Genomic DNA, 16,702 nt, shown 5'->3' on the forward strand with positions numbered 1-16,702 from the left:
GCCAACCCATCCAATAGTTATATTTAGAACTGATCACACGTTGACTGACTGCTGTTAACCCTACAGCAACACAGATTCCAAGATGACACAAGAAGGTTGAGTACATTACTCTTGTGTAATAATTATTTACTCCCAAGGGGCAGTTCTGATTGGTCTGCCTCTAAATGTAATTCATCACAAAAAATAAATGAATGAGGATTTGTATGCAAAGTGCTGTTTTGTGCTCATGGATTAAGAAATGCAATGTCATGTAATTACTTAGTGTCACATATGTTGACCCATACTATGACAATAGGACATTATGTTTGTTTGATAGTTTTTGTATTTATTCTTTCCTTACAAAAAGAGCATTTCTACATCATATGAAACAATCTTCACATTTAAGAAAGCCAGGAGAAGAGCTGCATGTTTATTAGCATGCTATGTTTTTTAGATTGCCTTGCAACATAAGTGAAAACCGTGTAAGCCTAACTGTCTGCATAGGACTAACTCAGATACATCTGTTCAGAATGCATCTCGCCTTCCCTCTAATGTTTTTTATTAAAGTTTTATCTTGAGGTCGACATGCTCAGGCTGCTTAATAATAAAGCAATTCAGTCATATTTACCAGCAGTAACCAGATGCTGTTCAACTGAGTGCATGTGCAGTGGAGGGCCACAGATAGCATCTCAGAAACCAAGGCAACACAAATCCAATGTTGTCTGCTGAGACACTAGTGCCCCAAAAAACCAACCTGACTGGGCTTCATGGACTCTTTGGATTTGGGATGTGCTTCATCCCAGAGAACAGGAACGAGTAGTGACATGTCACACTATGGAAATAGGGTCTTTTAATGGAAGAAGTCAAATTTGGCTTCATTTGTATATTTGTTTTGAGTGTTTTTATTAGAGGCTTGTGTGAGTGGTTAGTCCAAGAATTGATGGAAATACAGGTCCTAGTCTCAAGCTAAAACAAAACTCCCTCTCTTTAGATTTATTTTGTTGGAATAGACTTGTAAACATGCAAACAGACACTCATTATAAAAGACTCTTATTTGGGGTGAAATTGATTCCTTGAAGCAATTTTAAATAAAATTATTCAAGACATTTAAAAATCATCTGTTCTACAAAACCAAAATTATAACATTAGAAAGTTTTGTCTTAAATGTGTTCTACTACGACAGATTCACCATGTGTTCTTAAACTGGAGAACTGTTCCTATCTGTGCTCTTAGAGTGATGTATCCCACTGTCCTTGTAAATAGAAGGGCCGGTGCCAGGTGATCCAATCAGCATGTGCATGAGACTGCAGGGCCGTGTGCACATGCAGAAAATAAAAGTTAAGAGAATAAGGTCAAACTAGAGTCTAAAGAGGGTGGAGCACTGGACTCCAGACGTAAAATACACTTCAAGAGTTCTGAAGAGGAGGTTCTTCTGCAGGAAGTGAAAAGGTGTCGTATTTATTAACATAATTAGACCTATAAATAGCATGACCAGTCACTAATTATTGGGTTGAAATGGTTCCTTATTAACATAATTGATGTGAATTGAAGTATAAGTTATTGTCTATTTATTTCGAAAGAGCCTAATGCTTTTTAAATGAATGAAAATGATGATTTTTAAACATTTTAAATTATATAGATGATATTTTCATTTAAATCCTATAATATTATAAAATTGTAGAAGTGATGGAAACGCAACAACAAAATAACATGTCAGCTCTCAATTGTGCGCTATTGTGCTTTTGAATGTGAATGAAAACACACACACACTGTATTTTATTTTTTACTTGATCCCATGATCACTGTTCTGGGGTTGGATTTTGAAATGATGCATATACACAAAAATATTTCACACACATAAACTGGTATTTATCAAAAACAGAAAGTAACCCTTTGCAGACTAAGTATGCAGTGTTTTCTCACAGATGCAACACAGCTGGTGAAACGTAGAGAGGTAATGAGAGCATTTCTACATCCAACTGTGTGAGCCGAAATCAAGCTCCTGATCGTGAGGCACAATTTCACAATGATTGATGTAGCAAAACAGAACTGTGCATTTATAAAGTTTATGCATTTGTCCTGCGGAATGGTAGAAACACACTAGCAACAAATAAACATGTTATAGCAGAATAGTGTATTAGTGTAAAGATCTGCTGCTGAAAATAGTCCCCCAACAAATGCAATGTTTCCTCCAGCCCGAGTTTGATCAAAAGAATGATGAAGATTTTTTTTTTGTGATTTATTTTCGAAGATTTATGTTGCAACGCTATAGGTAGGGTAGGGAAGCCAGAAGTCATATTTGTTGACAATAAGACAATTATAGAATGATAACTGTTTTATCCTTTAAAGGGGATTTGTCATTCTCATTTTCAGGTTCATACTTGTATTTTGGATTTAAAAAAACTATATTTTTCCCATACTTTGCTATGTGAAGATATAGTAATGCCCACCTGAGCAGAGAATTAAGTGACTCTCCCTCTGTCTGTGTGTTTTAATCTGAGCTTCTATGTGCTTTGTTGACTTAGTCGGGCCAGCCGTGCTCTCCTTTTATTGCATGTTAGTGTATGGGCGCGCGTTGTTGTCTCGCAAACACATAGTGCGCCCCGTCTGGTTGCCCCCACAGGTTAACACTGTTAGCCCTGTCAGCACTGTTGCCAGTGTTTGCACTGTTAGCTCCGTAAGCCCTTTTGCCCCTGTTTGCACTGTTAGCTCTTTGAAACACTGTTGCCGTTATTTTTACTGTTAGTGCTGTTATCTCTATTAGCACTGTTACCTGCGAGCTGCCATCTCAGCCCTCGCCATGTTGAGACCTGTTGAGAGGCTCCCAATCTTGTTCAGCCCCTTTAAGCCCAGTCTGCTATGATTGTTCATCATTTTCCGGTCTTCTGCATGTGTGCCGTCCTCGTCTTCACAGTGTCACTACAGACGGGAACTCACTGTGTTTCGGCTGTAGTTACTCAACACTTCTACCGGTGACTGTCAAGTTGTGACATCACTACAGCTCATCTCTAAATATGGGCTGTGTGAATTTCTGAATGGATTGAGTGCTTTGATATGTTCACAGTATTTATATAGCACCTAGACTTGCTATATAACCACAAATTAAATTGCAATCCCACCTTCTACATTATGGAACCTTGAATGTTTTTTCCAATAGAGAAAGATTAAAGTCTACAGTATTTGTACATTCCAATATAGCAGCTCATCAAGCAATTTGATGACAAAGAAGTAAAGTAAAGAAAGAACTCCAAGAATACATTTAGCGTATATGGAAAAAGTTGGAGAAACCCTAATTGCTATTTTTATTTTTTCTTTATTTAAGTATTACTTTACTGTGAATAAAGTGGTTTGTATAACACTACAAAGTAAATCATGAGGACATTGGAGCAGAAGAGAGCACCTGCACATCAGCGTTCTCACGTAGAAGACAAAGGCAATGATATATACAGGTGATCTATTTGAAAAGCTTTGGAAACACCTAATTCTCCTTTAACCCTGTTGGCTGATGTCCAGAGCAGATAGCTTGTATTAAATATTAAACAGAGGTACACCTTAATCATTATCTTAGGGAGCCAGTGGGCTGGGACTGGCATGCATTAATGCTCTCTGACTCAGCAGGCAATTTCATTATTCCATGTAACCATGCAGTTATGGGCCGCTATGGCATGGAATCCACTAGTTTGTGTATTTGACTATGTGTGAAACTCACTCTCTCTCTCCCACTTTGCCCCGCGGTCCAATGAAATCCTCAGTGCGATCTTATTTCAGATCCAGATATGATTAAGGACAGTCAGTGTTACATGGCAGAGGCCACAGCGACAGACAGTCATCAACATTAATCAATTAATGATTTTCTTTAACAGCAGACGCTGCCTGTCTTCTAATCTTACCGCCAATTTGCACAGGGCAAAATTAATATACCATGCCAATGCATTTTTAATGACCCACTTCCTTCAACAGGGAAGACCCAGTTTAACACCAGTCCAGTCAACAGGAAAAAATGTTTTGTACTTTTTTAAAATTCCATTTTTGTTGCATTGTACGTTTCTGAAGGCCACGTATACATTGAAGGTCAAAGTTTTTATTTTTATTTATTTTTTTATCAAAAGTTACGTTGTATAAAAACGATTATAAGAGTTCGCTCAGGGTGGATGGGCCAAAAAAACAAAGGCCTTTCACCCGAGAGATCACTGTTTGTCTCCTGTGTGAAACCAAAAGTAAACACTGAAGTTACACTTGATATGTAACGTTTTGTAAGAAAGTTTGCTTAGTGGGATTGTTATTTTTTATGCTGAATCTGTTGTTACGGTTGTTACGTTCCATTGTTACGCTACGCTGCTACGTTATATTACATTGTCAGGTTAAGTTGTTAGGTCACCTTGTTAGGCTTCGCTGTTACGCTACATCATTACGCTACGTAATTGTGCTATGTTAATATTGAGCATTTCCTGTCTGAGACTTACCCCTTATGTCAATTTTGTGTGTCAAAGACACGCCCCACTCTGTGGGGAGAGGAGTGTACAGCCTCAGCACAGTCCTCACACGATGTGGACTAATCAGATTATAGTAAAGGAGAAAAGAAGAATAAATCAACCACGGGACATCCGCTACAAAAACACAACATAAACTTTAATGCAGTTTAGCGCTGAACAGCACAGCCTCAGGGGACACAGACAAGTATGTCAACCCAGAGAAAACAGACTGCAGCCTTGTCCCTCTTCTTTACTAAGGGAGGCTTTAAGTCTGTGGTCGTGTGTCCACAATGGAAATGGGGGAGAAAATATACCTGTCTACCCGAAAAAGGTTAGTGTGCATACTGCAAACAGTTGATGTTGTCTCACAATTCAATGCGTAGAACACAAAACACAAAAAAGTCAACTCTTTAAAGATCACAGTTTTATTGTGAGAAAAATAATCAAACGAGAACATAAATGTACTAACCTACAAGAACATGTGAACACCACTTATTGATTGTTTATTTTTTTTAATTTACATGACATATTTGTATGTCCACATTAAGGGGAAAAGCAGCTGAATAGGGTAAACATTTTTAACTAATCGATATTGCCATGAAACTTCCCCAGTTGATTACTAACATTAAGACAATTACTTTATGTGCTAAAAGTTGATGTTTATATACGCAAATGAGGCATTCTCTTATTAAATATGTGGTCATTTGCATTCATTTCCAGAACAGATATCTGAACATTGGATGAAGCCAGGTTCAAAGTTAAAATTTAAAAGTTTAATTTAGTCGACGAATTAGAGCTAAATTAGTTTTTTACAGAAGGACTATCTTTGCATCACTCCATAAATCAGAAAATACTGTCAACAGACATTTACAATTTTCTCCATGTTAAAATGTTTCACAAATCAGACTATGAATGATTTATAGACCTTCAGAATATAGATAGGAATGAAACTGTAAAGTTTGGTGTGTGTAAGTGCTACTGAAGTGGAGATTTGTGGCTCAGAGTCTGAGAGAAAACTAATTTAGAGACAAATGTACTTTAAAGATATGTTGTGTAAAATTACAAATGTAATATGAGAATGTAATATTTCTTCTAAAGGCTGGAGCCATAATGTCTCTTTCAGCAGTGTATGAGAAAAATGATTTTTGACTTCCGTCGTACTGAGGAGGAAGATTCAGGTCATGTAGAAATGTTCTTCTGAGGTGGCAACAGGCTGTTTGCATTGCTAAATCAGACGCGCATCTGATTCAGTAGGGAAGGAGCGTCAGCAGCACGCCGCTCTCCTCGTGTGAATGTGCAAACACGAGGCAGAGTGGCAGCGGCTGCAAAACAAATCGGGTGTACGGCTTTAAAGCACTCCAAGCGGCGCGTCGTCGGCTAACCTTCATCCTCTGCAGCTATCATAGCAGCTCTCTCCGGGTGAAAACGATAACGCACTTGGCTTTAAAGCACTCAGACGGGCACAACACCTGAGAGTTTTGACCTTCCTTGTTTTGATGGGTTGGATTCGTGCGCTCAGGGCCACCGCTGAAATTGGCACAACAACGCTGGAAACCAAAACAAGCTTGACTGGAAAATCATTGAAAAGGGCTCTTACCTGGTATGCATATCACACCGGGGAAATTGATTCCGCCCCGCATCATTTGAAGCGGATCGGGACGGTTCTTTTCAGCCGACGCTGTGTTTTGTTTCACAACTTAGCCGTTGTTCACAAAGACAATAGTAGAAAAAACAGTGAGAGTTAACGTCCCAATGACACTAATGGATTAGTTTGTCTTAATGTTGTTTTTATTTTTACAGCACATATTAACACTCAGTTACACAGTTACTTGACATAGGCATAATAAAAAAAACAATATGAGTGAAACTTATGCTTACAAGACATACCAAAAAATACTGTATGTTGCTACTGAAGATCTTAATCACTTACAAATACATATATATAGCTTAAATTAAAAAATATATATTTCTCAAAACAGCTGGGCACTGCAGTTTAAACAAAATGTTATTCAGACAAAAAAAGTCTTGCATTTGTTGGGGACTATATTTAGCGGCGGATTAATCCACATTTGCTGCATTATAGTGAGTATTTCAGGCAGCAGGAAATCAAATAAACTACAGCGTGTGTGTGTTCATGGTAATAAAGAAACATGTCACCCAGTGCATCAGTGCTATCATGTATTCCATATAATCAGGCTTTGATACACACACATACTTTTGATATTATTTGTTGTTATTGTCATTTGTTGATGATTACAAAAAATACTGAATATCACCAGTCCTGTCCTTTAGATTTATTTAATTAAAGACCTTCTCCACACTACATGACCATAGAACAACATATAGTGCACACACATACACACATAAACACAAACACAGATAATTGTCCAAAAATTTGAAATATGTCAGTGTAGCATTTTATCCATATTTTTCCAAATTGTATTTGGCATTTAAGTCAAAAGGATTCAAATGAATTCCCTTCGGTTCCTCTGGCCAGATCCAAATCCAGTATTCGGAAAAGCCCAGATAGGTTTATACAAATATTTATAAAGACCACACATATTATAAATGTCTTCGGGAAGAAGAAATTACCTCATCAAAGTGCGTAAAGCGGGTGAGTCAACTTTAGCTGTTAGCAGCTGGTGGGCAGCACGGTACTGTTGGGCTAAATGACGGAGCTAACAGCTAACGTCAACAGAGGTTGCATTGAGTTAGTTATGATGCGTTCAAGCTCCTTTCATTAAAAAAAATAGTATTCAGCGAAGGGTTTCTTTGGCGAGAAACTTGATTAAAATATAGTTTGAAAAGGATGTATTCACAGCAATATAAAACTGATATTAGGGAGGGATTTATGAGCTGTTTAACTCGCTGACACTAGCTTTAAGCAGCTTATAATAATACATTCTGTAAAACTACTAATGCCAAAATTGCCTATTTTCACTTTTATTCACATACAAATAAATACATAAAGAAATACTGTCGCTCTCTGCGAAATAGTCTTTAAAGTTAAACTGACAAATGTGCTCCCCCAAAAAGCTGATTAATATTTCTGACACGGTCAGAAAAACTGAAGAGAGGCATCAATGACAGAATTATGACAAGTGAAGACTTTTGACAAAGCTTTTAGAAAAAGGAGTGCTCTGCATTATATTCCACACCGTGAGGAATGGCGGTCAATGGAGGACCTCATTGGATGATTGTAGGGATGAGGCCAAGGCTCTTGGTGGAGAGCCACTTCCCTTTCGGGGCCCTTGAGTCGGATGCAAGCTTCTGCTCTTGAATGATGAATGGGGCTCCTCAACTAGCGGGGGTCTGTAATGAGCCATTCGCAGCCATGACAACCGGAGTCTGTAAATATTATATTATTGCAGCTCCAGAGTTTGCCTTTTATGAAAAAAAGAGAAAATGAGATTTTCTTTTCCGAGACCTGTCTTTAGCCATCGTCGTTGTGTGATAGGAAAGGCTTTGTTTTTTGAAAATCTACTCTGAATCATTCCCATCCAGCCCCCCCCGGTTTGAAAGAGCGAAGACGACAAACGAGGCCTGTATTTTTCTCCCTGTGGCGGACCTGCCCCTTGTGAATGCGCCCGTCGGGGCGGTGGGTGGTGGTTGCCTGTTTGTCAAAGGCCTACTAGCCTTGTCCATTTTGACATTCACATGGGAGCAGTAATGATCCTAAAAGCCGCAATTAAGCTGACTGTTGCGTTCCCGGGGAAGCGCCTGGTGCCGGCACTGTGCTGCACCTATTATTCCCAGTGGGAATACTCCTCAGAGAACAGCTTTTTCTCTCCTCTTCGCTGTCTGCCCCCCCCACAACAAGCTCACATAACTTCCTTTAACAACATAACATCCTTTTTTTCGATATATTCTTACGATAGAACATACATCTTTTTTTTTTCCTAAGGTGTACAATCATTAGAAATCAGAGGTATGCTTTTTATCTGCTATATCAATAATTTCAATGTAGTTATTCTACAGCAGTTGTTATTGTGGATGTTGAACTACAGGCTGTGATCCTGCACTAGTACTGGAATCACTGCTAGTAGAAATATGATCAATCAATATTCTCAATCTGATTCAATTAAAAATGGCAATTAAAGGTTGCGAAAACTCGGCTGGAATGTGGCTGGAGTTGATGTAATAGCTCAATCTTTAGGCTACAAAATAAAATATTTTGATATTTCATGTATTAATTTGACTCCACCAACTGTTTGTCAGTTCCCCTCTGCTTTTGATACCGATGCACTGAGGCACCCTTTAGCATTTTTATGAGACGCACCGGGTTTTCAACTAACCCCAAAGTCAACCTATCCTAGTCATTATTAGACAGTCGCAGAAATTGACGTTGTATAGAATGTGAGAAAGAATAGAGCTGTCACCCCGCTGTTTAACTCCCAAGTGAAACCAAGGCAACCTTGACTTATTTTGTCATGTCCGTCGTTAGTCAGCCAAGTTAAGGTCAACTACGCTCTTTTCTTAGCCCCTATCAAATAGTGTTGGTGCCTAGAACCGTCTTGAGAAAACCGAAATTCATGCTGAAAAGACTGACACTAGAGGTGTATGTACAGCATCATAGATTGGATCCTAGGACCGCTGACCAACCATCAGTATTTGTGTCAAGTTCAGTTCAGTTCAGTTTGTGACGGATGGCCTCTTGCGTGTTTACAGCCAGCTCAAACCAACTAGCCATCAGTTTGGAAGGTTCGGGGAGAGGGGCAATTTTCAGGATTACAGCAGCAGAGAGGATAGTGCAAATAAGAGACATAAGTAAAAACAAGATAAAAACAAGTATAATAAATAAGTAAATAAGTAATCACACAGTAAAGAGTAATAAATAAGTAAAAAAACTTTAAAAATCCACAATAACTAAAATATTATGTAAACAGACTGTACAGTGGATTACACAGATTTTTTAAATTGCAGATTTATATAGTCTTTTTTTTTCTAATAATATATTTTAAGCATTTGAATGTGGTCAATGATCAATATATGGGACCAATCAGGCCATTTTTGGCTCAATCAAACATCAAACTTGTTAAACGCCTCATTACTAAGTAATACTGCCGTCTGACCACTAAATATGTATGAAGTGTAGCTGAATCAGATATGTAAGTGTCATAACTGCTTGTGCAACATCATAATCAAGTGATACACAGTTTATTTTCAAATGTCTACAGTAACCAATCCAGACGCAGCCGTGTGTCGATATCATTTAGAAAAATGCATTATCGGGAGCTAAACAGGGGAAAACTGAGTCCTATTGATCGGTTATTGGCTATGTTGATGGCTACATTTAATACGCCAGTAATCGTGCATGGCGGCCTAGGAATAGTGGAACCACAGTGTGTGAGAGGCATCCACCCATTGGGGGGGGTAGGGAAACGAGATGTACAGTAAAACAGCAGGTGGGCAAATCTATCAAAGCCCCTTGGCAAACACAGACAAAAAAGGGGGAAAAAAATCATTTTAATTAGCTGAGTGAATGCGATTTGCTGAATGTGAGGCGAGCCAGGCTCTCTGCCCCGCACATTAAAATTGGTCTAATTTTCTGTGCGGAAAAAGTCCCATCTGAGCAGCCTTGGCCGCAGTCAATCATGTTAAAAGCTATGGGTGCTTAATTTGATTTACCAATATAAAATGCAAATGAGGTGATCAAGTGGAGTGGGAGCCAGGAGTAGGAGGCTCTTTTAAGCCATCAAGTTAAATGGGAACAGACAGTGGACTGGCAATGTAAAGAATGTTTTAGCGTACCCGTTTGATTAGCGATACAAAAATTTAATTAGCATGGCTAATTGCTTGACAAATTGCTCCGCATCAGAATAAAAAAAAGGGGGCAGAATGTATTTTTAATAAGCTGCAAAGTCTACATTCTCTCAACCCATACGTTGCATTTTCAGCCCAAAACCGGGTCTTTCCAACACGTGAAAAGCCTAATTAAATAAATGGAAGATGGCACAACAGTCCCTTACAAAAGTGAATGAGATAATGCGTGTAATTAGGCCTGCACAAGCCTGGCCATATGCCTCTGTGCAGCACTTAGGCTGTTGCTGCAAGAACAAATCAAATAACTGTGTGCGGGTGAATGCTCCTGGGACTCCGCTCCCGTCTGTTGAGCCACCCATACCGGTCGTGCGCCATTGGTCCACCAAAAACTGTGATACCCAAGCTAGCAACACACCAGCCACACGCGTTCAGACAATGCAAACATGTTTGCAGAGTTACTGTATGCAACAACTCAAAGCTATTCGGCTGCAACATCAGTATTGAAGTGTCTGTCCGCGGACTAAAATAATAGTCTGTTGCCTGGAGACCGGTCTAAAAACGACAGCCCACATACTGCAGAGTCACACTGAGACTTATTACATCTGACATTTGGTGTTAACATCCAGCCTCATTGTCTTCCCTCCCCAGGCGTGCAAAAATTACAGTCGGATCATTGCGCGTGCACAGATCCTTGGTGGGAAAAATATGAGTTTGGTAATTGCAACAGCTACAACCTGTGGAAATTCCAATGGTGATGCAATTCTAAATGTTGTTTTTGGCATTAGGTATGAATTTAAGAGAAACAGGCACAGATTCTATGTTGTCCTTGTTCCATGGATTTCTTTTAAGTATTAAAAAACTGTCAGTCTATGCTGGGACTATGAGGTATTTTAATATAAACCGTTAGATTAAATTATGAGATACTTTGAGGGCAAGGTTATCATTTTGGTCCAAGGAGCTCATGAAGTGTCCACACTTAAAAAAAGGTAAAGTAAAGAAAGTGCTACCTTAAGTTCTTGAAGAAAACATAGTTTTCGTGCATGCCTCCACGGTGAATGGAGAAAGATGGTTTTGAAAATCACCGTTCACCGTGGAGGCAAGCAAAATAGAGATTTTTCTTTAGGAATTCAAGGTAAAATGGGGTTAGGGTCATTAATATACAGATAGTCTTTTCTGAGATGCATGAATGTGTTCTACAGATTTCCTGGCAATCTGTTGTTAAGATTTTGATATGTTTTGTTCACAATTGTAAAGTCAGTGCTGGAGCACTCTGGAGTTGAGATGATTTTTTTGCCAAAAACAACAGACCTCTAGGGACTATAAATATTTTCAGCAAATAACATAGATAGCTTGTAACTCCAGTACATCTCAAAATACTTATTCCGGACCTGCTTTTTCTTTCGACGGTTTCTGTAAGTTGAATATCGACCGTTTCTGAAACAGAAATATGTTTCTTAAATAAGGTACGTATCAGCCTGATATCAAGCTTACAGAAATGCACAATGCCACATGGTTAATGTTAATGCAACAAAACTACTAAACTAAGGTTAGAAAAACGATCATGTTTTGTGGTAAAACAATAACTTAACAATGTTAGGAAACAACAAAATGTAACAACGTAATGTAACAACGTAATGTAACAACATAAAGTAACAACGTAACGTAACAACGTAACGTAACAACGTAACAATGTAACGTAACAACGTAAAGGACAATGTAACGTAACAACATTAGTTTACAATGTAACAGAACAGTGTAACAGAACAACGTAACAGAAAAAAGTAACAGACCATTGAACATGACGTCGTGACATTACATCGTAACATAACATCGGAAAGCAACAACTTAGCACATCAACAAGACAACGTAAGGTAACAACATAACAGAACAACGTAATAATCACAATGCAAAAACAAGCATAAAGTCCACCTACTTTACTTTTGGTTTACAGTGGTCTCCTAGGTGAAAGTCCTGTGTTTGTTTGGCCCAACCACCACCCTTCCCATCCTGACCAAATCCAAAAATGTCCACATTCAGCATACCTGTGGTTTGCAGAACTGATAACGCCAACAATTTGTTCCTGGCCACTAGGCTGCAAAATGGGGACCACGAACAATGTAAGGTTTTATTTTAAAACAATTTCCATCCAATGAGGGTAAGCAGAAGTCTGAGCATATCCACACATACCTGCATATTGCAGATGATGTTGGCATTAGATACATCCAAAGTGAATAGCTGCAGTGCCACCAATCATGCATCTTGATTTCCCTCTGATGGGGAGCACATACTGTAAGCTGTTGTTGACTAAGTTGTCAGATGTTGCCGGTAATGACAACCTGAGTGCTTTTAAATGAGGATGTGCTGGTGGTTTGGAATCACAATTTTCAAGTAGTTTACTTAAAAAAAACAACAACAATGTTAATAATGTCATTACCCAAGCTCAAGGATTATTGTTCACAGAGCATCACTAGTGCCCATTCACTTCATTCATATCGGCTTGTTCACGCACTTCTACATGGTTGATCATGACAGTGATTGTGAACTGTGATGCTGCCCCGTAAACAACTGGATCATTGATTTTGCCTTTTTCTAAAAATTCAATTTAGTGGTTATGTAATAGTGTAATTGTAGTTTCCATCAGCTGATTCTATGACACTGTCACTGCTGTAGACGTTGGATGATAGATAGCATTCAGAAAATATGCTTATTAATCTTTTTCTGGGCGTCAGGTGAGGTTAGAGAGTTTGGAGACTTCCTCACACGTCAGTCAGTGTTCTACAGTTTACACTATCACACAATAAAATGCCATACAATGATAGAGTACATGGTCAATTAATACCTTTAGACATTCGAATGAGAGGCAGCCAACCATAGACGAGCAATGCCAACCAGTTTTACAATCATGCTGCATAAAATCCAGCTCCATAAAGAAATGGTTTTCCCAGTTTGGCGTGGACTGGCGGCCTGTACAGAGCCCTGACCTCAAGCACATCTGACGTGGGATGAACTGGAACGTCGACCGCGAGCCAGACCTGACCCCGGACATCAGTGTTGGACCTCACTTATGCACCTCTGTCTGAATGGGAACAAATCCCTCCAGTCAGGTCCCAACATCTGGTGGAAAGCCTGTAAGCAGAAGAGTGGAGGCTGTAATAGCTGTATATTGATGCCCATGGTTTTGGAATCACATGTTATACTATTACATGCAGAGCGGGTGGAACGTTCAGTTGTTTTGGCAAAAAAAATGTAAAAAGTAAATGGGTCCAATACTGTTCTGTCTCATTTTTTCGTGTATGAGACACCACCATTTTAATTAGACCAACTCTTACCTAGAGCATCATAGTTTGAAGCACTAGGTAACCTTTAGACAGTCAGTTTGGGATTGTTACTTCTTTTCAAAATAAACTTCCGTGTTTCACTTTACAAAAGAAACCTCTGAGTTCACAATAAACATTGTGCATGTAACGAGCAGGAACTATCTCTCAGTTTGGGTTAAAATAAAAGTGATTTCAATAACTGCTTGATTTCTAGCAAACAATAGGTTGATGTAGAAGTCAACAGGAGTATTTCTGGCTAAAGGAGGTTGTATGTCCAAGTGTATATATATAATGCTTAGAGATGGGCATTTAGCCCATCTCTAAGACTGTTGTGTCACTCATTTTGCCTTATTGTGTCTGGCTGGCAATATAACTTGCATTGTCAGTGTTTAGTCGTTATGTATTCAATTCTCTGAGCAGAAGTTGTGTTAGGAGAACATAAGGTATGAATATTTTTACTTCTTCCCTCTTTCAAAACCATCTAGTTTTTCGCCTGATTCAATAAAGTTTGAGTGTGTACAGATACTTCACTTAAGACCTGCAAAACCAATACATGACAGGAGATTTGTTTAACACGGACTCAAAACAGCGTTGCAAAAAGGTGAACGTCCACACGCGCTAAACAGTCGATTAGGATCGCAGTCCGTCCCAATCTGTACCTTGTCCATTCCAACAAACCAAAGCCACCTTTCTGGGCTTTGTCACTGAAAGCGCGCGTGTCAGCATGAGTCAGAGTGCACTGAGAGCCCGCTCTCCAAACCAGATAGGAACCACTTAGTAGCCTCTAGGACCCCCTTCTTCCAGAAATGGCCCACCACTGAAGTCTGCACCGTCCCCCGTTCAGGAGCCTGTTCAGGGATTCAGATACGACACACGGAGATTACAGCGAGGCCTCTTATCCTCATGCTTGTCAGCAGCTGAGTGACACGAGCTGTTAACTTTCTATTTTAAGGATCTGGCTGCGGGTGTTCTCGTCAGATGGAGCCCTGCCCCCACCCCTGCAAAACAGAAGTGATTTTGTAGTTCTCTTTGTCCTCCGGGGGGGTAAATCCTCTCTTTTTACCCTGTTCGTTTGTCTTTTCAAGAGGACGTCTGAGCTCAGCTTTCACAGCGATCATAGAGGGCCTATCTCCCCATTCAGCGGCGCTCTGACGTGTATGCACGAGATGACAGCTCTCCCGACTTGCAGACGGAGAACATTGCATTAATTGTGCCGAGCCCCCCCTGCAAAAGCTAACAGATTGCAGGCCATTGCATGCATACTAGTGGCGTGCAGCGAATGCCGTGATGACATTGGGGAAAATGACAAGCGCATCTCGGTTTCTACCTCACACACACACACACACACACACACACACACACACACACACACACACACACACACACACACACACACAGATATACCTTCTCTATGGGACGCTGGAGCTGGGACACAATGGCTGCGTCTTTCAGCGCTGTCTGGTTTTTGATAACAACTTTAAAAAAAGGGACTGAGGGGGACTGGTGCCATGCCCGAGCCGGGGAGGTCGCTCCAGTTATCTCCATGTGAAAAGAGAGGAAAAACGTCATTGTGCGGCGAGAAGAGCAGAAGAAAGAAGAAAAGAAACACCAGTGTATGGGGACAAGGACATTATGTGTCTGTGAGCTTATGGAATTATTGTTTGTGTTAAAGGAACACTTTGCCCCCAAAAATGACCAGTTGTGTGTAAATATACCAGTATTTAAACTGTTAAAGAACACTTCGTAGACCTTTAACAGTACCGACACTGGTCATTTTCTTGATTGTCGTTTTTACAAAAAAAAAAGTCTCTGCCATTTTGTCTATTCTTCGATCCATTCGAATGGTAGTTTTCCGTTTTCTTCCACTTCTTTCTGGTTTTGGTTGACATTTTAAAGCATATGAGATCATTTTAGTTGAGCAGCCTATCATTTTCTGCACTTCTTTATATGTTTTCCCCTCTCCAATCAACTTTTTAATCAAAGTACGCTGTTCTTCTGAACAATGTCTGGAACAACCCATTTTACTCAGAAATGCACTATAACCAGCATGTACAACATTTGCTGCCTTCGTCCTTAAATAAGGGCCACCTGTTTGACACCTGTTTTTTCACAGAATGAATGACCTCACTAATTGAACTCCACACTGCTATTATTTTGAACACGCCCCTTTCAATTAATGATTCAATTTCACAGAATCAGCAGCATGCATGTCATGACTGTTGGGTCTGTTGGTTTTCTATTTTACTACACCTACTAGTACATTATTTGCCATGTAGAAATATAATTTCTACCAAAAACAGTGATTGATCTGGTTAGTGATGTTGGACTGCTATTATTTTGAACACAACTGTAGGTTCCAGTTAGGTTAGGCTGACAAACTGCAATGCCATTCATTAGAGTTACCAGCTTGCTGTGAGGCTGCAGCTTTCTTTTGAATGGTGTTCTTTTTTTCTTCAGTCTTAGTTAGTTTTATTGAAATGCCTGTGTCTCATTTTTGCCCTTCGTTTCAGTTAACTTTTTGGTAATTAATGGTACTTTCTCTAAATTTACTCCTGCTTATCAACCTAATTCTTCAACATCCTCTCTTTGAGTTTTCCTGTGCCAAACTGTCATCTACCATTTACATGGGGTGGGGCCACTAGAAACACATCCAGTTTTCCTCATGATACAAGTTAGTGGCTGCTATTGTTTCAGCAATAACACATTGAATGGCTATTCATTTCATTAGGTGGAGTATGCTTTTCCCAAAAATAAAACAAATTGGTCAACCATGCGCAAGAGTACCAAAGGAAATGATGAATATAGTGTGGTGGACCTGATGTAGAAGTCAAAGACTGGGGCATTTGGAAGCAGACGTGTTGTTATTGAGGGTCAAGGAAGTTTTTTTGCCCTCAGAGGTCCATTTGATGGTCATTTCAATATCACTTCTGGAGGCCTTTTTCAGTTTGCATTCTTGTCTGTATACTTGTGTTCTCGTGGACTTGCGAAACCACAAAAGTGTGGAGCAACCAGTACATCCGAACGGTGAGTCGGACATTTATAGGCGACCAAAATGTTACTATTAACTCTCATGTACTTAAAACATACTGTGTAAGGGTAAAAGTTGTAAGACAAAAACACGGTCAACTCCAAGACCTGAACACGTGGTAGAGACCTGTCAATCAGTGTGTA

Source organism: Anoplopoma fimbria, chromosome 13 (assembly GCF_027596085.1).
Source record: "Anoplopoma fimbria isolate UVic2021 breed Golden Eagle Sablefish chromosome 13, Afim_UVic_2022, whole genome shotgun sequence".
Lineage (NCBI taxonomy): Eukaryota > Metazoa > Chordata > Actinopteri > Perciformes > Anoplopomatidae > Anoplopoma > Anoplopoma fimbria.